General features: G+C 41.1%; 1 protein-coding gene across 20 annotated transcripts in view; it reads right to left on the bottom strand.

Moving 5' to 3' along the window:
* Positions 1-20792, bottom strand: part of ARPP21 (cAMP regulated phosphoprotein 21) — a 146143-nt gene extending 125351 nt beyond the window's left edge. For 4 of the 20 annotated variants that reach the window (XM_027793719.2, XM_027793724.2, XM_055806482.1 and 1 more), the window contains exon 1: positions 17141-17507. The gene's annotated coding sequence lies outside the window, so the exon portion shown is untranslated. The other 16 variants (XM_027793725.2, XM_027793726.2, XM_055806485.1 and 13 more) reach the window with 8 other exon arrangements.
* Positions 20793-22327: the final 1535 nt, after the last annotated feature.

Below are 22327 nucleotides of genomic sequence, written 5' to 3'. Positions count from 1 at the left end.
CAAGAGACACAACATAAAACTTCTTTCAATGGTCTTTAGTTCCTCTGCCAAGCACTTCTCTGACTACGTTCCAGATTCAAAATTACCTCCCAGGAGAGTATCTCAGGTTGGAGCTTGCTTTCATTGTTTCTGGGTTTGCTCCTATATTATAGATTATTGGTTCCAGATGTAAACTGGCCATGGTAAAAAAAAACCTTAAAACTACCACAATTTTGTCTTCTTGGTCCTTTAGGAGATTCTATAGGAAACGAAGAGACTCAATTTGCTTTTCATATATGGACTGTCTCTTGGGGAAGTCTGATCTCAAGGATGCACCATAAAACTCACAGACCCCTTTCTCTCCTGAAATGCACGGCTGTGGACACTTCTTACTGCTCCAGTTCGGTGAAAGCACTGAATATTTATTTGATACTTCAGAATCTTTGACTATATTTATAAAATAAAGGAACAAAAGAAGCTGACCGGGGCCCCTCTTTTTAAAATGAAAAGTGATATTACTATATTGATTTTTTGTTTTCTCTTTTTTGGCAAACGCCACATTACACATGTATGTAACCGATGTGTAAATGTGATTTTTTTCAGAACCAGAAATGCCATTAGTTTACCTGGTTAAAGTTAACCTAATAATTTTTATTCCTTCCTTCTATCTTCACACTATTTTAATGCTCACGATCACAGTGAATGCAAAAATTTAGTTGCAGTGAAGCACAGCTGAGCATCATATATATATCATCTATACATACAAGAAATCTGGGCATGAGAAAAACAAGGCAAAACAAGTCACTGAACAATGACTGGAGTCGTATTTATTTTCACATGGTTCTGTGGAAGCTAATGTCAGCTGAGTATCATCCTACTGGGGACAAATGGGTAGTGACATCCTGTAACCACTGACACGCACATAATTTAACAATAAAACATTCACAACTGTTTTAGTAGATCAGAACTAAGTTTTTTGGAGCATTAAGTCCTAAAGAAATACACATGCAGGCTAAATAGTGACACACATGGAAGACTATGCTTCTGACACACTATGGACAAGTTTACTGAATGCAAGTGTACCTTTATCTGTTTAGATGATGAATATACATTCTCATCAGACAATCAGAAAACCAACACAACATCCTGTAACTCAATCTATACTTCACCATAGCAGGAAAGCATTGTCTTTTGTCTATACTGGCCAATATAAAAGGTTTTATCAGGCAATCTTACCTCTCAAAGAGCAAATTAATGCTAAATACATTAATGTTTTACTGCTGCCACAGGCTTATTTTATTACCAAAACTGGCTTTGGAATTTATGCCTCTAGCCATCTGGTTTTTGTAAAATTTAAAACACATTACAGATTTTTGACAACATAAGAAACTATTAAAGAAGTGAACAAAGAACTCTCTATAACAGGGAAGCTTCTCTGGAACAGACAAGCAAGACAGAACAGGCATAGGGGTGTTCCCTGGTTCACAGAGGTGTAGGAAACTGATAATCTCACAGTATCAGAAATATCAAAAAACACAAAGGAACTTAAGGACAGAGAAACAGGGTGTTACTAAAAACAAAAAGAAAAAAGCTGGCTGCAGCTAGCTCCAGCAAGCAGAAAACTAAAATTTCCAGTAGTTAGAAAAAAACTTGGAGACCAGGAGAGGCACGATGCTCCATGGCAGCTGGAAAGAAGTATAACTCCTGTTTTAAATCAAACCCTTCTTTTATGTTGAGAACAAAACTGGAAGAGCAATTAACACACTTGTCCAAGCCACTCATCCATGGCTGGTATCTCCTTGGACAAGCAGGGAAACAGGGGATGCAGCCTCTGGGTACCTGCTGCACAGCAGTCAAAACTGCTCCTCACAGTGAACCTACAGCGGCAAGGAGAAAGACTGCAAAAAAGCCTAAAGCTAATGGCACGGAGCAGTTATAAGAGAATGATTATGTGCTTTAAGAAGAAAAAAGAAAAATTATGTTATCACCCAAAAGCCACAGATTTAAGCAGCGTATAAGCCAGTGACACGAAGAATTGGTTGTCTCAGTACACAAACTTCAGTCACGTCCAGGCCACATCCAAGTGTGAAACTGTGATGCCACAGAAGTCAGTGGAAGTTTTAAAGGTAAAAGCCAGGACCTCTCACACACACAGAGCACAGCAAACCAGACAGGGTCTGGCTTTAAGACACTTCTGTATGCCAGCCTCCCTCCAGAAAAACCCTGTCAAGTGAGAAATAACAGATTCTAATGCAAAGTAAGTGTCTCAAGATAAAGTCCAAACAGAGATGTAAAAGGCAATTAAATTCTATTGTATACCTATGCAATCATTACAATATCATATATTATCATAACACACTTAAAAAGCTGTTTAGAAAAACATTTAAATTCCAACAATAAACCACATAAATAAAGGATTCATTTAAAATTTCAATTATTTTAGAATCACAGCTCTATCAGGAAAACTAGTATTTTTGAAACATCGAATGGAACTTAGCACAAGGAAATATAAATAATTATTGTTTATTAAAGGGGGAAGACCTTTTATAAACACTCTACACAAAGATAAAGGCACAAGAGGGAAATTCACATGCCTGTAACAAAACAGGTCAATTCTACTTTGTAACTTTTTCAAAAGCTTCCCCCTCAAAATGTTTTGTCTATTGACCTGCAAAATAATAAACTACCTACTTCAGCGAAAGCTACACGCAACACAAATCTGTCATTTGTGGATGCATTCTTTTTACTTGTACATATCATCAGGTTTTTTAAAAAAACAACAAACCAACACATTGTTTGAAAAACTATCCTGGCAAGGGCTAACCCTGAATACCTGCTATACATAAGCACATATTTCTACACATAGAATACAAAATAAACCAGTTGAAAGAAACCTATCTATTCATTTGAGCTTTGCCTCAGGTACTAAAAATCTTAAACTTTAACATGGTTGTGACGCTCTTTTTTTAAAAAAAAAAAACCACAAACCACACCACATGGTGACTTGTCTTTCAAATTCTGTTTATCTTGTAACTGTGCAAATTCTTCAACATTGTCACTTGCTAAAACTGCCAGAAACCTGTTATTGCATGATTTGTCTGGAAAAGAATTACTAAATAAAGGCAGTAATACCCAACAGTGACAGTGGAGAGTAACAGCAGCAACAGGGAAGTGAGCATCTTCATATTCACTGTGGATTGAAGGCATACCCAGAAGTAATAACTGTGACTGAACTAACTTGTGAAAGTACCATAATTTGATTGTATCTGCCAACAGAGGCAAAATGTATACTCCTATAGTGCCTCTTTATTATAAAAGATGCTGAAATGCCACAATCACTAATTAAGGAGAAACAACACACTGCGGGAATAAGCACAAAAAGTGAGCATTTCCTTCCAGGTGAGGAGACACTGAGGAATACAGAGGTTAAATGAGCAGTGAAATTGGTCAAAACAAGATCTAGAAGGGTAACCAGCATCCTTTTCCCCAGGTACATAGAATTGTTTAGGTTAGAAAAGACCTTTAAGATCCTCAAGTCCAACCGTTAACACTGCCAAGTCCACCGCTAAACCACGTCCCTAAGTGCTACATCTACAGGTCTATCAAATATCTGCAGGAATGGTGATTCAACCACTTCCCTGGGCAGCCTGTTCCAACACCTGACAACCCTTTCAGTGAAGAAGTGTTTGCTAATATCCAATCTGAACTCCCCTAGCATAACTTGAGGCCATTCCCTCTTGTCCTATTGCTTGCTACTTGGACAAGAGACCAACATGCACCTCACTACAGTTCTCCAGTGCCTTCCATCCTACAGTGCCCCCTTTAAACCCAGACACTCTTGTGGCAGGTAGTGAACATGCATGTATGAAAAGGAGCCACTAATGAACAGTAAGCATATTTACAAATACTTTTTGTTTATACATGAAGATACAGGGCATGTGACAAGAAACCTAGAAGCTCAGCACTTCTAACAGCAGCATTAATGATCAGAAAAAAACCTTCCATGCTTCTTTTGTACGATCTCCTGAAGCACATTACAATTATGTAGCCTCCAGATCAAACCGTTTTAGGAACTACTACTATAACATGGTAGGTAAAAAAGTGAAAGTGCAAGAGAAATGCTTTTGTTTATGCAAAATTCTGTCTACATGATCCATTCTGCTATAAATCTAATTAAACTGAAATAGCACTTACAAGTAATTTATAATAATGGCTCAGATTCATCTCCTAAGAGTAATGAACAGAAGTAAGCAGCATGCAAGGCTGCACTGTAACACTGACAAACACAGGGAAAAACAGGCAGTCATATCAGCGTCTAAATACAGACGTGATGGCGTTTTCATTATTTACAAACACAGCATTGAAAGTGGACTGCTGTTCTTCATTTTCCTTCTACTAGCCTGATTAGCAGTGCCTACACTGCTCACACCATCTTTTTTTATTTCATTTACACAGGAGGAGTATTTCTCTGGGGTATCTTGAGGCTTGAGTACCTCAGCTGTACACCCATTAAAGCACACTACAGAGTATCTGTGCAAACTGAAGAAGGCAATCTGTAAGGACAATCAGCTCAATTTAACTTCTAGTCTGCTTCTGTTACCCAAGTTACAATTCACTGCCAGTGCTTTTCAAAGCCTTGCTGGGAATATTCATTTATACCACAGGTTTTATCCTCACTGTCTACCCTGTGGTACAACCACCACCATGTTGTACAGACGTACTTTGGATCACTGCAGTTAGTTGTTGGACAGCTTACTTTTCATTGGGGAGCGCAAATGGTGCTGAAAGCGCATTAAAAAAAAAAAAAAAAAACCAACAAAAAACCCCACCACAACACCACCATTCCTTCGTTTTCTTCCTCTGTTCAATCCTCAAATTAATCTTTGTTTAAAAGTTTCATGCTGATGAGAGATGGCTGGCTGCCTGTTCTCCTTCCCAAGGGATATCCATGCTTCTTAAAGCTGAGCATGAGGAAGGGAAATTCAGTGCTGGAAAATGTGAGGAATAATAAACAATAGGGATTTCTATTGCTCTAATACCTTTCTCTGAGTTACTGCATCATAGTAGACCATTCCCCTCTTGAAAGTGTTTTGTGTTACTTGCTCACAACATACCCATTTGCTTTTTGGAAAGCGCATTTTTGGGGAAAGCTGGGTTTTGTGAGGGTATTGGTATGGCATACAGCTCACCGACTGATACTATCTGTAGCATTTGAATTTGTAGCTATTCCCACTGTCAGAAAAGCCCCTTTGTAAGACAAATATTTTTAAAGGTGTTTACTGGAAAAGAGTAACTCAAAATTATTCCAATAACTTCAGGCAGGCATTTGGAAGTACTGAAAATCTGTGCCCTTCCTGAAAAAAAAACCCCAAACAAACCCAAAAACCAAACCAGGACAAAAAACTGTCATGGTATTTCACTGTCTATATGACAAATACTTCAGAAGGCAGCAGCCCTGTTTACCTGCTAGTGACCCAACAAATGCATCCTCTCTCTTGGCAGACTACTTAGCCAATTTATAAAAGGATCGGTCTCCTTTTGTTTCTTGAAGCAAACAGGTATTTTATGACTATCACACCCATCACCTATAGGCTATGTGGGGCAGAGAGGAAAAGGTCTCCAATGGCCCATTTACCACTGCTGAACTTTTTCCCCATACACACACTTCACAGCCAGGCATCAGTGGAGGAAGGTCTCCTACAGAGCCAGGTACTCTTACAGCGTCTTCCTCCTCGTCTTAAACTTGGGGGGTTTCTTGTTTGTTTGCTTTTCACCACATCTTGTCTTTACTGGGATGCCAGAAAAAATAATGTTTTAATCAATAGTTTCTTTTCATTTAGCTGACACTAGTGAGCACAAGCACGGGGATTGTCAAGACTGCATTCTGCATCTACAGTCATTTTGGTGGGCTTAAAAACACAAAGGAACGTTACTTTTATAGCAGCTTCCTGTGCCACATAACAGGAGTTCACCTGTTCCAATGTCTGAATTAGCAGAAAGCTAAAAATAAATGTTTTGCCTGTCTATCTTGCAAATGTAATCTAGCTGTTCTCCTATTCACTGCACTGGAAAGGCAGTTTAGCAGCAGATCGGCAATGCAGTCATTTGGGAAACATCCCAGGCTTAGCTTTACTCAGAGATATAAATGTCATATCTCAAACTTAAGTGACCACAAAATATGTGAATGCACATTTTGGAAGGATCTTTTAGCAACATCAGCTTCCTGCTACAGAAACAGAATCCAGTTGCAGATTTCTCCGAGTTGCAGCAATAAGGTTATATGAACTAACATTTTCATACCTTTAATTGCAAGGATTAAGACTAGAGAATTAAGTCAATAAAAGCAAGAGCTTTCCTTCAGTCAACTTAAACCTAGGCTACAGGAAAACACAAGTCCATTTCACTGCATTCCAGGTCTGTGATATTACAGACATATACACATATGCTGTTAAAAAATCAAAACATCACCTCCTTATCAAAAAGCTGAACTAAAGGATTCAGTTATCACTGAGTACATGGAGGAGTATTGGCACCGTTATTCATGGAATAAATGACTTGTTAGTATGACATCCCTCTGAAACATGGAATGACTCCACATAGCACAGAATTTTGTCTTTCAGTGGTGAGAGATTTCTTCACTTCAGTGCTGCTCGAGAGATAACAGCACTGACCGTCCACCAGTCTGGAGATCAACCCATTAAAAAAAATATATAAATAAATCAGTTCATAACTGATATACATCATCAGTTCAGACTGCTGCCATCATTCCATTAGGTTTCGGAATACTCAGAATGGTACTTTCATAGTAAACTGACAGTACAGCGGACTGTTAGGGAACTAGGCCCTAATGGCAATCAGATTACTGAAAAACAAAGAAGTGAATTAAATCTGTAATTGGCAGCTAAACACATGTACCTCTCAACAAAATGTAGGGGGGGGGTGGGGAAAGATTGGATTCCCAGTTAAAAGAAAATAAAACATTAAACTTTCAGACAACAGCAGTAAGCCATGCTCCTTCAAATACATCAGTCTTCCATTTCAGTGAGAAATTTCAGCCATCGGTTCCTTTACTTCCCTGTCTTTACAAGGGGCTTCTACCTATGCATTTCACAAAAATGATTTAGTATAGATCCTCAAATGCAGACAACTAGATGTCTTCGTAACTATCTTTAAAATCAGTCTCCTCCACTTTTGACCAGGATCTGTGGCTATGCAATCATTATAATTAAAGTGATGAGAAGAATATGTAACCTTCAGCTTTTGGTGCAGTTTCCAAGCTTATTCAACAAGCATCCAGACATGAAATATGTAATAATTCTCCATGTAAGAACACCATTCATTTTTCCCTCTTTTCATTGTGCAACCCAGTAACACAGTAAACTGCAGCCAATGAACTGCATTAGGTGCTAATACCTGCTGCTCACACCACGGACAGCAGCCCATCTGAAAGGGCACAGGGCCAACATGTAAAAAAAGTCTTCGGCAACACACACTGTCAAAGGCACTTAATTTTGTGTCATTTCCATTATGCTTTATTTCCTAAGAGCTGATAAATATTAAATTTATTTTAAATATTACTAATTTGAGGGGAAAAAAAACCCTACATAAATAGACTGGGATTTTAGAATGCAATATATTCCAGGAGCTTCAAATGTACACGTTTCTGTGGTCCCCAACGGGACCCAGGGACACTGCTGTGAGTTGCACACATGAAGAAGTTCAAAAGCACAAGGTCTTCTTGATTCCAGCACAAACCCTTTTGTTTCACAGATGCAATCAGAGCTGTTTTGGCACTCCCTCCTTAAGAGGCATCAAAACAAAGTCCAAGAGATTTGGGAACCTGCATATTTTGAATAACGATAATATGCATTATATTACATGTTTTGTTATAAACTGACTGTCCAGATATCAACACAATTAAATTACTTTTTAAAGTGCAGTACTATATGATGAATAAATCAAAGTTTTCAGCCATTTCAAACAGGGGCAACTGATGTAGACTGAGGAAAGAAGAAAAAGCTGGGAAATGCGAGCAAATGATGAAAACCCAAGAAAAGTCAGAAAGGTCAGTTTAATAGAGGAAAGTTCACACTAGGGGCACACCTTACAAAAGCGAAGGGCCCGTATGAAGAATGGTCAGATGATGTAAGGAGCAGAACAGAGACAAACGATGTATACATGGAAACAGGCAGGAACGAGGCAGAGACATAAACGCTTAAAACATACATCAAGAAACAAAACATGGAAAGAGCTTCTATTAGGACTGCACTGAATTCCTCTAATATTTCAGTTCCTGCGCTTTCAGCAACCTTTAAATCAGGGCTACGGACTGGTTTTAAGGAAGATCCCTTGCGTGTACATTACACTTAAGGATGCAGTAAGTCTCCTAACTTCAGTGTGCTTTACTTCACACACATTGCTGTTGCCAGAAGAATAGAACATTAGCTCCCCTCCATATTTTTTATTTTCTCTGCTGAGGTTGTAAGACTACTTGAAATTATCTCCATTTTCCCAGTTTTACACTGCTTAATAGCACCTCAAGTTACTGGCCCCAAAATAAACCATCAGAGGTAAAAAAATGGAGCCTCGGAATTCCTTTTATTAAAATCATCTGTCTGGCAGTGAACAGACATCAAAATTGCTTGTACATGCAGCTGATGTTCTGAGAGGCGCTGGTATGTTACCTGCCAGCCTCATTCCAACTACTGAGCATAGGTAATAAATGACATTACATTCCAGGGGAACATTTAACTATGCATCAGAAGTACTTGGGTCACTTATGCTCCTCTTGTTGTGACCTCAAGTCAATGCAAATCTAGCAAGCACGTTCCCGTGCCATAGAATTTGACATAACACACAACGGAATTGCTCGGTTTGCTGTCATTTTTTTAGGCAAGCCAAAGACTCAGGTATCACTGCAGTTACCCTCAAAGTACTGAAGTAATAACAGATTTCATTTTTCCACATACTGAAATGGTGCTGTTTAATCAATAAAATGTTTTGTTAAGAAGTACCTATATTTTACTGTCTTGTTTTCTGACACACTCTTATACAGATAGTTTTATTACAGATGGCTTTGAAGTACCTGACAACATTAATAAAGATGTGACACAAGTGTATGTTATTAAATAAACACAAACAGGAATAGGCGCCAAAAGAATCTACATTTTGACTTTCACTGCCTGGACATTGAACATAACTAATGTAGAAAACAGCAGCAATTATTTTAACATACAGCTCTCTAAGAAATTATCTGCAGAGGAAAAATTATAATTAGCCTTCGTGAGTACAAATTACGTTCTCTGTTCTCCTTCCTGAAAAAAACCCTGAGGAGTAACAAACACATCAAAGAAACATGCGGGCTTTGAAAGAGGTAGGTGCTTGCCGCATCTTCCTCCCGCATTGCGGAAACGATCACAACGAAAGACTGAGCGGACAGGGAGTCTTGCAGAAACCACAGCCCCACGACTATGGCTACATGGTTACCGGTAGCATAACCACAGGTAGCCAAAATCTGCATCAGGATCTGTGTCTCAATCTGCTCTTTTCTACCAATCTTTCTCCATTAATACAAAGCCCTTTACAGAAAGGTGTGAGTTTATGTAGTCATGGGGCACATTATGCTATTTCAGTAAATACCTAACTAATTTATGAGCTTATAGCATGCCAAGACAAGAGCTATTAAGGACAGAAACCAATTTATTCTCATAGAACTGGCTACATACTACTAAGCCCACGATCTTGCATGCCTCCCCAGGACTCACCCACCAGCTTCACACACTGACATTAAGCCAGGCTAAGATGCACCATCCCAGCGCCCGCTGCCTTGTAGCTGCCCTCAGACCCTGGCAACAATTTCGTTATCTTCCTTTTTCTCTTCTGCCAGGTAGGTGGCAGAAAGGAGCAATACCGCAACAGCAAAATCAGAAGACGTAAATCATTTACAATTCCTGTAACCTCAGATTTGAGGAGATCAAGTGTGATTGCAGAGGAGTAGTCACTTTGTCCTGATCCTTCACGCAAAGACAGGGATCACAGTGCACACATCAGAAATTTTTAATAATTTTTTTTTTTAAATCAGAAAACAAATTATACTGAAAGGAGGCTACACGTCTATATATGTTCTCAGGGTAATTCAAAACTCCAGTTACTTAATCTTCAGAGAATACCTCCTGAAAGCCCTCCTTCCCTTTGCCGTCCTCCTACATCTGATGCCACATAACCTGATTTCACATTACAAGCAGTACTAGTGCCGTTAATCCTCCTTTACGCCCCTTACCCCACCACTCCCTTCCCTCAGCCTCTGATTTTGAGATGATTGCTTCAAGAAGCGGGTCGTTCAAGGACTTCTTTCAAATGCTGTCATTCTTATCAGTATGCAGATTAAACAAAAGTTACATTATCCATCAGTAATAATTCATTGTCTTCATTATCTAACAGGATTCTTATGCTGCTTGCCACAGTTCTTGTCAATAAAGACCACTCCATTTCGCTGCTCAGATGCAAAACAGATTGCTATACCATAGTGGAAAAGCACATTGAGATACATAAAGCTAGTAAGTACAATGCATTTTCCAATTCAGTTAGACTTGTTTTCTATGAATTAAAGTTCCTCAAAAATCATACCTGAATTAAACATAGCTTCATTATCAATTTCCTCATAATAGCATATGTTATGAAACACAGCATTTTAAGATGCCTTAAGTTACTCACTATGCTTTCCTTTCAGATCTACATTCACAATTCTTTATTTTGTCGATAGGAGAAAGCTCTGAATTTTTCTTAAAGGAACAAACCCGAAAGCATGAAAGTCTGACCTCCTCACTTCAGATTTCATGGCTTATAAAGTACACAAATAATAAAGCTACCAGACATTTCCCGGGCTTACGTTAAAATCTGTAGGGAACCTTTAGAGTGGACCAATTTATTTGATGTGTTTCTCCTACAGCCTTTATGACACAATAAACATTTCTGACTCCATGACAAATACTTTATAATACATTAAGCAAACTCATTCAAACTATTCTAAATGTTATGCCAATGGCAGTGTATTTAGAAATGGAACAGTCGCTTGAAAATGGAAAAACCTTAAAGTTTAGTTTAAGCCACTGCAATTTACAATTTACTTTTGTGCAACTGAAGGCAAAGCATTTCAAATTAAGTTCAATGGCACAAACATCCAAAAAGCACGAAGTAGGCATATTCTCCAGAAGCACATCACACTGTACTTATTTCACGAGAGCATCACCACCAAAGTCGGCTACCCAGTAAAACTTCCCATTGAACTCCATATTAATTAGCATGGAGCATTTAACTACATAACGATGGAATTGTATTTCTAACATGCTTCTAATCACTACAGTTTGTCTGCATTAGCTTCATTCAGCTGAAAAGCCTTGCCACCTCCCTTTACTCAGGAACCAACTGTGCTAAGTTTCCTCACAGCAGACAAAGCATTACACCATGAGAAGCTCTGCAAGTCACCAAAACCAAGATGCACGCACTCCCTGCAAAAAAAAGCATGACAATCTGACTCTCATAGTTAATGATAAAATGAAAATTTACAAAATGCTTTCTGTATTGAAGGCACAGGGAGACTTCAACTCATGAGGCAATAAAAATAAAAATACTGCAATAGGATTAATTAATGACAAAATTATTAGCTGTTCAAGCATGCTTTTGATGACAGAATTTAATTCATAGCACATAAAACTGGCTCTGATGATTTGATGAATCCAGTAAAATCACTGCTGTGTGGCCATAAAGACTGGGATAAAACAGAAGCCTGAAAGTAGCTGATTCATATATATTTGATTTTTATGTTTTAGTATAGACTGCAAACAAAAGACTTTTTTTTATTATTATTTCTCAGAGTACTTAATAGTGGGGAAAGGGGTGTAGAGGCTTTTGTTAGGTTTGGGGTTTTTTGTTTAATTGCTGATTATCTTTTTAACACCGTCTTGCTGACCATTTAAGCTTTTCTCTGACTCAAAGGCTTGAAGGCATCCAAATGAGGGAAAACAGTTTTATCAGTCAGACAATGTCACTAAGCTTTGACAATTTTAACACAGGCACTGTATTATCAGCTCATAAATAAATCATAGTATTGCCTAAGACTAAATGAGAAATATACCAGAAAGCATTAAATTACAAGAATACTTGTCATAGGATTTTGCTTTCCCATGGTACTCTTCTTCTTAACTGTGACTCTTGGCCTGAAAAGATCAAGAGCAGACATCTGATTTGGAGAAAGAAGCATAAAAGACTCCTAGTTTCTTTGTGAGCAACATTTTCTTTCACTTATAAAAATGCACTTCTCACCTTACATGCTTCAACATATGCTATGTGAACATGTCTGCCCCGAGAACAGTCTTGCGTAGTTACTGCCTCCATATATTGCCAGTGACTAGAAAATACTCTAAACCCCCTGCTTCAGAAAGTCATTGGATAGCCAAATCATAATTTTCAAATTCCCAGCTGTCACTGCCTAACTACGCCTTCTGCATTTCAGCTAAGTCATGCTGCATGTCATTATCACTCTCTCACACTTCATAGCATCTTCAACGTTAACAGAAAAACCTGTGGATTGTCTAGTATTTTCGTATTTTTCACAATGTTTATCACAGTAGCAATTGCTTCACCTGAACAGTCCTTATGAACTCACTCCCGCAAAATGTTATGTTGTTTACTCCTTGTTTCTTTGTATTTCTCCCCGTATTTAGTCTGCTTCTTCCTCTCAGTAAAAGGGAATTTAAGTGTTAAGTTGGGGGCGGAAGTGTGATGTAACATTTTCATATACCAGCTTATTACTTAGGAATCTGGAATGATCTAACATAGCTTAAAAATCTCACCATACAATTAAAAACCAACACATCTGAGTGGAAGGAGACCTTTTCAGCAACTCCTTTTTCCAAGGAACCATAAAGAAGTGTACTGATGATGGATTACCTGAAAGCCTGGAAACCACAACAGTGAAAAAGGAAGCAGTAGTAAATATTGGCAACATTATTAACAGGTGGAAAAGGGCAATTGCGATAAGATATTATGAAAGTGTTTGCTAAGGGCTTCTTTCCTAAAGCTGACACAAAGCTCCAATACTCTTCCCCTGGCATTAATCCAATACTTAACTTTAGACTGCATATGCCGCACAGTAAGTATTACAGTATTAGGTATTCTTATAAATTAAGCTAAGGAAAAATGTAGGAGACCTCTAGATATAGGGAGCACTCTTACACAGGGCCACTGATAGTGCATCATCAAGTTTACCTACTGTAAAACCACCACGAGATAATGTGGAGCCTAAAACTGGAGTTACTTCAAACGCTGAAGAAAATTAAGAGCAGTTTAGCTCTTAAGTCCTATAACTAAGCGGTTTGGACCTTCACTGACAAATGAGGGCTTACTTGGCAAGAATGCCTCATAGATGTTATTTATCAAAAAAATGAGTCTTAATTAAAGCAGAAAGTGTTGTAGTTTTAGAGAAGAATGTATTTTTTTTTTTATTTTTCTAATCAATTATGTGTGCGTGCACACTGGCATACTCGCGCAAACCACAGTGTCTTGTTATTCTGACTTGGGTGTAAGCCCCCTTCTTAAACCCATGAAAAACATACCCTGCCCACGAACAGTAACCAGTATATCTACCTGAATTTATAGGCATGTTTAATATATTTAAAAAACACAACAACAAAACAACATGACCAGACACGAGTCATTCCTTGCACTTGATCTGAGGGCATTTCCTTGTTAGAAGGGCTTATCATTAAATTATTATGTAAAAATATATTTGTAACATGTAAATTTATTTACATCTACATGTTTCTAAAAGTCACCATTTCATATATGAAGCGGAAAAATTAGAAAACAAAACAAAAAGCAGGAATTAATCAGGCAGCTTTATCATCCAGGGGGGTGACCTGTGCTGCTGAAGACTGGAATAGGTCTCATTTCACAACTATAAAAAAAAACACCAACAACAACCTAGATGTGTGACCTCACATGGTTTGCCTAATTTATCCGCAATTCAATTTACCCAGCCTTAAAATGGGGAAATCCTACTTACCTGGATTGCAGTTTGTCATCAAAATAGAATGCACCCTAGAAATGCATGTTACCATACAAAGGTGTCCACACACAGTACTTTTAAGTCTTCAGAATCAAGTGCTCTCCACTGGAACATACAGAGTCTTTGTCATGTATTACTTGTTTGATGAATGTTTCAATCTTCTAGAAGAAAAAGTGACCCATTTGCTTGACTTACTACCTGCTAAGAACATTAATACATAACTTGAAATCTAATAAATGAATGAACAGGGGACAAAATGATTTTGCAAGTTTATTGCACGGTAGTTACATTACTTCTCAACTGGCCAACCTTTAGTGGTATTTTTGAAAATAGATTACTTAACACAAATAGCATTTCCTTTAATTAGTTACGTAAGTTACAAATTCTCTTTACAACTGAGCAAATAAATTGAGCTGGGAGCACTCACTGGATCAAGCCACTCATTCCTGAGTAGTCCCTATAAACAAGGGTTTGCCAATCTGCCAAAATCATTTTCCTGCTCTGAAATTAATGCCATCAAGATCAATAATACCACTCAAAGCAAGTTACAGATCCTGTATGTCTCAAGCAGAGGGGCGTATCATCAGCTGGTGTAAATCTATACTGTTCTTAAAACCAATGGAACTACACCAATTTACAGCTGCTGGAGATTTGTCCCTGTGTCTGTCTTTAGCACTCATAAAACCATTGAACTAAACCAGACACACTTCCAAACATAAAGCTCCCACTGACTGTAGGAAGAGTGATGCCTACAGAAGGAAAGACTGACTATAAGCACGCCATCCTAGAATCAGTGCACTTTTTTTTCCCCTGCCCTATTCATTGCAAGTTTAAAGTTAGTTGTTAAAATCATAACCTGGGAGGAAGCCAAGAATGCATCGGATCTTAAAACTTCTTAGGTTTCTTTTATGTACTTCCAGAAATTCTTTTTAATAACAGTGATTTATCAGGCCAAGTCCAGTTTACTGCAGTCATGCAAATAACCCCGGTAAAGCCCACAGGAAAAGCAGCACTGTCAGGAAAACATGATTTGGCCCACAGTTTTACCACAGCAGGATAAAGTTTCAAAGCAACTGTTGCACTGTTCTCTCTCTCTGAGTTCTATCAGTTACACCTGTGTTAAAAATCTCATTGTGTTTCCTCTATCACCCTTATGTATTTTTTCCTTCACAGGTACAATGCAGCACAACACCCGCCTGAGCAGCCCTCACTGGCATACTTAGCCCTGGGCCAGTCAGAAGGACTAGCACAGAGCAGAAAGAAACAATTGCCTGAAAAATGATTTTGCAGGAGGGGTACTCAGCCGTTTCTTAGACCATCATCCAGTAAAACTGTAGGCAACAGAGATAAAATACAGTTGTTTTACAGAAGACATCTTTAATTAAGGCAAGTTTCTCTATATGATTCTGCGTGCACGGACTGTTGCGGATAGCTAATAAATGTATTTCTGACTACAGATACAAAGAACTAAACAAGGCAGTTCTTCAAAAGTATCTACATACATCTTGCATAACGGCACACGCTGTAGTCATCTATAGGTATTTTCCTTTACACAAATATCGCAAGAGGTTTACAGCTGCTCACATTCTGCGAGCATTACATGCAAGAATGATTTTTAATATCAGCTTAATTAACTTTTAACTGCAAGGAAGAAAAACTCAAAATCACTGCTTCAGGAGGCTACCAATAAGAACATAAATAGTTAATCATCAAAACTGGTTAGCACAAGACAAAAAAAATATTTTGAAGATGTTCCTTAGCGCTACTCCACTGTAAGACATTTCAAAATTGAAAAAAGAATTCAAATGGAATATTCCTCAACTTAAGTATACCCACATACAATCAGATTTATCAACAGCACAAAATAATTTCCTATCTACAGTTTGTTTCATACAACTTTAAGATATTTTTTTTAAATCATCTTAGACGCCACCAGTCCGATTTAAAACCAACTAATCGATCACCCTTCTGCACAGCTGCATTTTCTTTCATTAATGTAATAGAAATATTTGAGGGATTTCCGTTTTTACCTTTGCATTTTTCTTTTCCAGTATCCATAACCAATCATCGCTCTGCTCTTCCATTATGCTTCGCATATTGCAGAGTGAGAAGCATCTTCATTAAACAGTATTAAAAATAGAACACACCCGATCTCCCCACCGGAGCATGCTCTGACAGTGCTGATACCACAGCTCTCAAGGTAACCATGCCCAGCTGGGAACTGAGAGGCAAAGTCAGTGCGAGATTAGCAATTTGCAAGCCTAATTGTGCACACAAACTTGCCTCGATCCGTGACGAAGACTGCTAAAACAAAAAATCAGCGTGCAGTTAAATTATGCGACTGAAAAGTTGCAGGTCAGTTTACAGTATTTCTTTTTCCCCTCCCCATCACCCTCAGCTTCAATGGCTTTGTACTTGCCTAAAAATTTACATACGCCATTTAGAAGAATGCACACCGGGCATGCATCTAGCTCTGTGCAATGGTAGAGAAGTCAAACAGGTGATCAACAAACACTTGTGCCGCTCTTCAATGCCTTTGTTTCCCCTCTCGGCACATTTACAGCAATGTCACACGCGACAGCAGGATGAATTTGAGCAAACCCGCACACACCTGGAAGCGCAGACAGGAGGGAGAGCAGAGGCGCAAAAACACACCTAGCACAGGAAAACGCACCCGAAATTTGAGTGTGTTCCCCCCGCTGGCTGAAACGGTAAATGAATGCAAACCAAAAAAAAAAAAAAAAAAAACCAAAAAAAACAACCAACCCCAAAAAAACCCAAATCGACAATTAAACAAGACTGCGCAATGGCTGCATTGGATGAGCACGTCTTGGTTACATCTACAAGCCACATCGTTGAAACGCACACACATACAAGTAGGCAGAATTACACTAAGTGGAGTAACATTAACTGGTTGGGGTTTTTTTTTTCATGAAAACAGACAGCTAAGATACCTAACAATATGACTGTAACTCCTGGAGTGTGATCCTCCTTCACTGCATGCAAAAGAAAAAAACAAAAACAAACAAAAAAAAAAAGGAAGAAAAGAAAGAGAGAGATATGCTAAGGAAGCATCAAGTAATCTGTTGCCCTCACCTCGCCACCCGTAAGAACAATGCCAGTCACGCCAGCCGAGGCTTTCCCACCAGCACTGCGCGGCTTCTTAAAGCCTATCCCTCGGTGTTCGCACATCCGCGAGCAAAAGTTGAGGGTTTTACAGTTTGATACATTTTAGCTAAAACTACCACTGGGCGGAGGAAGGTCTCCTCCTCCCGCTCCCGCAGCTCCCTCCGCGGCGCCCCAGCCTCAGCCATCCCTCCCGGCCACCGGCTCCGCGCCCCAGCCCCGCCACCGCGCCCGCACCGGGGCACGGGCGGCTGCCGCCGGGAGGTACCGGCCGCCGGACGGACGCGGAAAGTTTGCAGAGGCGCCGCCGCCCTCCGCCCGCAGCCGCGAGCCCTGCGCGCCGCCCTACCTGGCGTTCGCCACCTCTACCCCGCCGCTCCCAGGTCCCATGCGAGGCTCCGGCTCCGGCACCGATACCATCCTGCCCCGCTAGGCTATGAATGATATCCCTTTTCCCCCCCTTTTTTTTTTTTTTTTTTTTTTTTGTTTTGTTCTCCCTCCCCCTCTGGTAAATACCACATCTTAAGAGTCGGAATCCTGCGGTTGCTATAAATAATTGCACATCGCATGTAATAAACGCAAAGCCCGTCTCCATGCACAGCTCCTATTTCCCCTCTCCCTCGCTTCACATGCTCCAGCCGCCCTGACCTCAAAAATTAAAAGATCACGGGGGGTGGGGGTTGGAGGGGGGGAAGGGGGCGAATGGCTCCAACGAAATGACAGAAAACACATGCTGGAAGGAAAAGGAAAAAAAAAAAAAAAAAGAAAAGAAATCGCAACAACAAAGAACATCACGCCACACGAATGTCTACAGATTCTGCTTTGGCTTTTTTGGTTTTTTTGTTTGGTTTTTTTTTTTCTTTCTTTTTTTGTTGCTTTTTTTTTTTTTACCTTGCCTGCAAACGGGATCTGCCCCCAGCGTCTTGGTGGCTCGGGTTATTTTTTTGTTTGTTTGGTTTTTTTGGTTGGCTGGTTTGTTTATTTTGCTGCAGATATGCTGCTGTTACAGTACAGTGCCTGTCTTCCTGAAAGACATGGTCTCTTCCTCCGCCTCCGCCTCCTCCGCGGAGGAGATCCGCGCCGCGCTGCGCTGCTGGCCGGGCGCGGGGCTGGCCGGGCGCGGTGGCCGCGGCGGCGCCGCCCGACCCCCGCCTGGGGCCGGCTCCCCTCTCCTCGCCTCGCCCTGGTCCCGCCGCGCTGCCGCTGCCCGTCCTCGCTGGCGCGTCGCTCTGGGCGCCTGCCCGGCTGCCGCTGGCTCGCTGCTCTCTCTGCCTGCCGCCCGTCCTTTATCTGCCGCGCTCCCCGCCGTACTGCCTGCCTGCCACTCTCTCCCTCTCCCTTTCTCTCTCTCCCCGCCCACGCAGCGTGCTGCGCCTCGGACCGCAGACAGCGGCGCGTTTCTGTCGCTCCTCGCCGGCTCCGCGCTCAGCGCCGCCGCGGCTGGTGCTGACTCGGCCGCGCCAAGGGCCGCCGCGCAGGAGCCGGGGACCCCGCCGCCATGGCGCGCCCGCCGCCCCCCCTTACCCCACCCAACCCCCCCGCGGGCACATGCCGCCCGCTGCGTGCCGGGGCGGGGGGCATCCGGGGCGGGAGGGCCGCCGGGGGGCTGCCTGTGCGCGGGGTGGGTATGTCTGTCGGTCTGGCTGGCTGTCGGCCCGTCCGTCCGTGTGGCTCCCCGCACGCCGACCCCTCCAGTCACACCGCTCCCCCCCCCCCCCCCGCCCCAAGCCCTCCCCGTCAGCCCATCCCCAGCCAGGAGCAGAGACAAAGCACCGGAGCAGGGCTAATAAGGAGAAAGCTCGTTAATCTCCTCCGATTCCTTGCTATTTGCTCCCACCCACTCCCCATCGCCCCCACCCCCAAGAAAAGAGGGAAGAAAATGGGCCCTTGACTCCAGAGGACAGCTTTAGCGACGGTCTGGGGAGGGTGGGTTTAATTATTGTTTTTGCGGGTGAAGCCTGATAGCATCCGCACTGATCTGCCGAGCTGCTGAAAGGGGTTAAAAAAAAAAAAAAAAAAAAAAAAGACTGCAGCAGATTTTGGGTGGTAGCAGATGAGCCACTTAAAATGGGGCACATGGCACATGATCCCCTTTCCCCTCCCCTCCCCCTCCCCAGCATGTCTCTATCTGGGATCTGGCTCGATGATATTTCTCCAGGAGCCTCGCCAGGAGCCTCGCTGCACACCGTTGAGGCAGAGGCAAACAGACATTTCACCAGCACATGCATTTCCAATACATAAAACCCCTGCTATCCATTTAAAAACCGAGCCTTGTTTTACCCAATTGAATACATCCAGGCATTCGTTCTGCACCCAGCCGAGAAAAGGGCATTTACCTCTTTGCTAGGTGACTATTAATATGCAGTAAAATTATAGCTGTACAACGCCAAATGTAATTGCCATAGATCATTTAGAGCAGATCCAGCAATTCAGCTGCTGGAAATGCATGCTCTGTGAATAGCCATGCATCTGGTACAATGCCCTCTACTACAATAACCTGAAAGGAGACAGAAGCGTCTGGTACTAGCTGCAATTAGTAATTCTACACATGAAAAATAAACAGTCAATAAGTACAAAGCAGCAAGGTCCTATGAAATATAGTGATCATTTCTGTCTACAGTGATACAAATAACCCGACTCCCACAGACAGACAATTCTTATTTAAAATAAACAGTTAAAAATGCACTCCTTTCATCATGTACTTTCAGAAAGCCCTTGTTATAAAAGACAGTTTGCCAGAATTAACGAAATGTAGGTGTACCAGTCAAACACAGACAAATACACAGAAGGCTGGGAGGTAACATTTGCTTTAGTAGAAATTATCCTGGCACCCCTGGAATCCCTCTTTCCCCTCAGAAGCAAACACCTGCTTTTACCAGGGACCGCTGAACAGAATCAGACTGGAAGAATACAGCAAGCAATGAACCACAACGGGGTGCGCATTAGCAGCCTCTGGGTGCACGCCTCAAGTGATCAGAGGCATTCAGCCAGGCACACCAAAACCTGTTCTGCTAATGCACGTCCTGATGTGGCTTACTCCTAGGATGGTCACATGCGGCTCCATCTACGTTTAATGTCATTATTTAACGTTTCCTACACCGTGTCCTACAAGTTGCATCTGAAAGCAAAAAGACTGGCAGAAAGGCCATAAATGGCACGAGCATGCTACAGCTGGCAATGGGGGAAGGACCAGTTCTTTACTTTTGAAGTGTTTCTTTCAGCCATCTCCACTGTGGACCAAAGTTCGTTTCCCAAAATAGCTATCAAGCTATTCTATATCAAATAGTTCAAAACTATTTTGAACACACACTGAAGTGCAGAGGACTTCACCTGGCTGCTGCACATCATCCCCTCCCTCCCCAGAAGGGTACCCAGCTAAGGGAGAGAATGCGGCTGCATGAGGACATTAAAGCGGTACTCAGTCACGCCTTCACTAGACGGCTTGCAACTCGCCTACAAGGAGGAGTGGGGGTGAGGGGACTGAATGTTTCAAAACCTTACCCCAGTCACTAGACACAATGAACATGTAAAACAGCCACGTGTCCACAGCTTGTCTCCCACCGCTGGGATACTGGTGTGTCTTCAGGGTCGGAAGCGTCGAAGCTATGCATCAGATCTGTAAGCAGACAAAAATTCATCCAAGCTATAGTCCTGGCAGTTCACTCTGTCCTGTGTGGCAGGATGTGCTTGGGGCAAGTTACTGAATGCTAAAAGATGCCAGCTGCAGCAACACCAAAAGAAATACTCCAGAAAGAAAACCAACCAGTGTCACCCCAGTATCATGCAGCTAGTTTTTCAACTGAGAATGGTGAGCAGCATCAAACACTGCATGAAATTACCTCCCTTTGTTGAGAAGTCGCCTCAGACCTTCTTGGTCAGATACGAATCTAACAGAATATGCACCTTACATCCTTTCTTCAGGACTTCTCTTAGTAGAAAGAAAAATCACAATCATGGATCATAGTATCTAAGATGTGGGGAACCATGGCAATGGTTTACTGCTGCCTGTGCTGAGCTGTAAACATGCACAGGGATAACTGTCCATTTAAGCCTCACAGAAATCAGCAAAAGCTGCATCTTTAAGCAGAGGCAGAACGAGACAAACTTTTCAGATCTCCAACACCTTTTTCTGCCCGTTGCACAGCCAGATGTCAGTGGTAATCAGGAGGAAAAAAAAAAAAAAAAAGACACAAGACCTACTTCTTCAAATACTTTCTTGACTAAAGCATTTAATTAACCCCCAGTGCATGCTCTCCAGCACTCTGGTCCTGCAAAATGCTCTGGTGCAATAGGACTACCCTGCATCAGTGAATCATAAGTGTGCTATATGTACACAAAATTGCAACAGGCAACACCAAATGCTTCAGCTGGAGGTATCTTTGAAACATGACAACAGTTTATATTACTTGTTCTCTGTGAAGCCCACTTTCTATGTTACCTCAGTTTCACTTAGAAATCAAGAACACCTTAGTGACTCTCAAAAACTGACATTAGATCAGAGGTAAGTGATGTCGGACAAACATACAGAGCTTCACGCAGTTCTGCAATCACAGGAGATTCCTGTAATAGAAAGCATGCAGTGTTACTTAATACATCAATAAAAGCTTGCATGACTGCATTTTCTTCTGCCTTTAGTAATTTTTCAGTGAAACAAAGCTAGCATATAAAGTCTGTTGTGTTTTGGAGTTATGGAATGATGCCGAATGAGGCACAATAGTGTAATGCACTAACTTTCAATGTGTTCTATCATAATCTCCTGTAAAAGTGATCAATCTCAGTTGTTGGGGTTTTCTAAAACATTTTACATTTTTATGTCCTACATGTTACAAACAAATTAATCATGCATAATTTGCAGATGGACTTAAAAATACTGCGTTTCTATTTAAAATGGCACTTGACACTATGTAAATATAGCCAAATTGCTCTAGTTTCAAACATGTCTCAGGAACAGCTGAAATATTTATGCCAGCTACAAAAAGGAAAATTAACCAAGCAATTTGTATACAGCTTGTACTGGTAGCTCAAATTTCATTAAAAAAAATGAAGCTTTATGCTATTCCCACTGAAGTTAGTGAGAATTTTGCAATGGACTTCATTAGGATTAAGATCAGGTACCTAAATCTAAGACACTCTCTTTGGAGGAAGATCAATGAACGA

This window comes from Falco peregrinus, chromosome 5 (assembly GCF_023634155.1).
Source record: "Falco peregrinus isolate bFalPer1 chromosome 5, bFalPer1.pri, whole genome shotgun sequence".
NCBI lineage: Eukaryota > Metazoa > Chordata > Aves > Falconiformes > Falconidae > Falco > Falco peregrinus.
The sequence above is the reverse complement of the archived record's forward strand: the minus strand, read 5'-3'. Positions and strand labels throughout refer to the sequence as shown.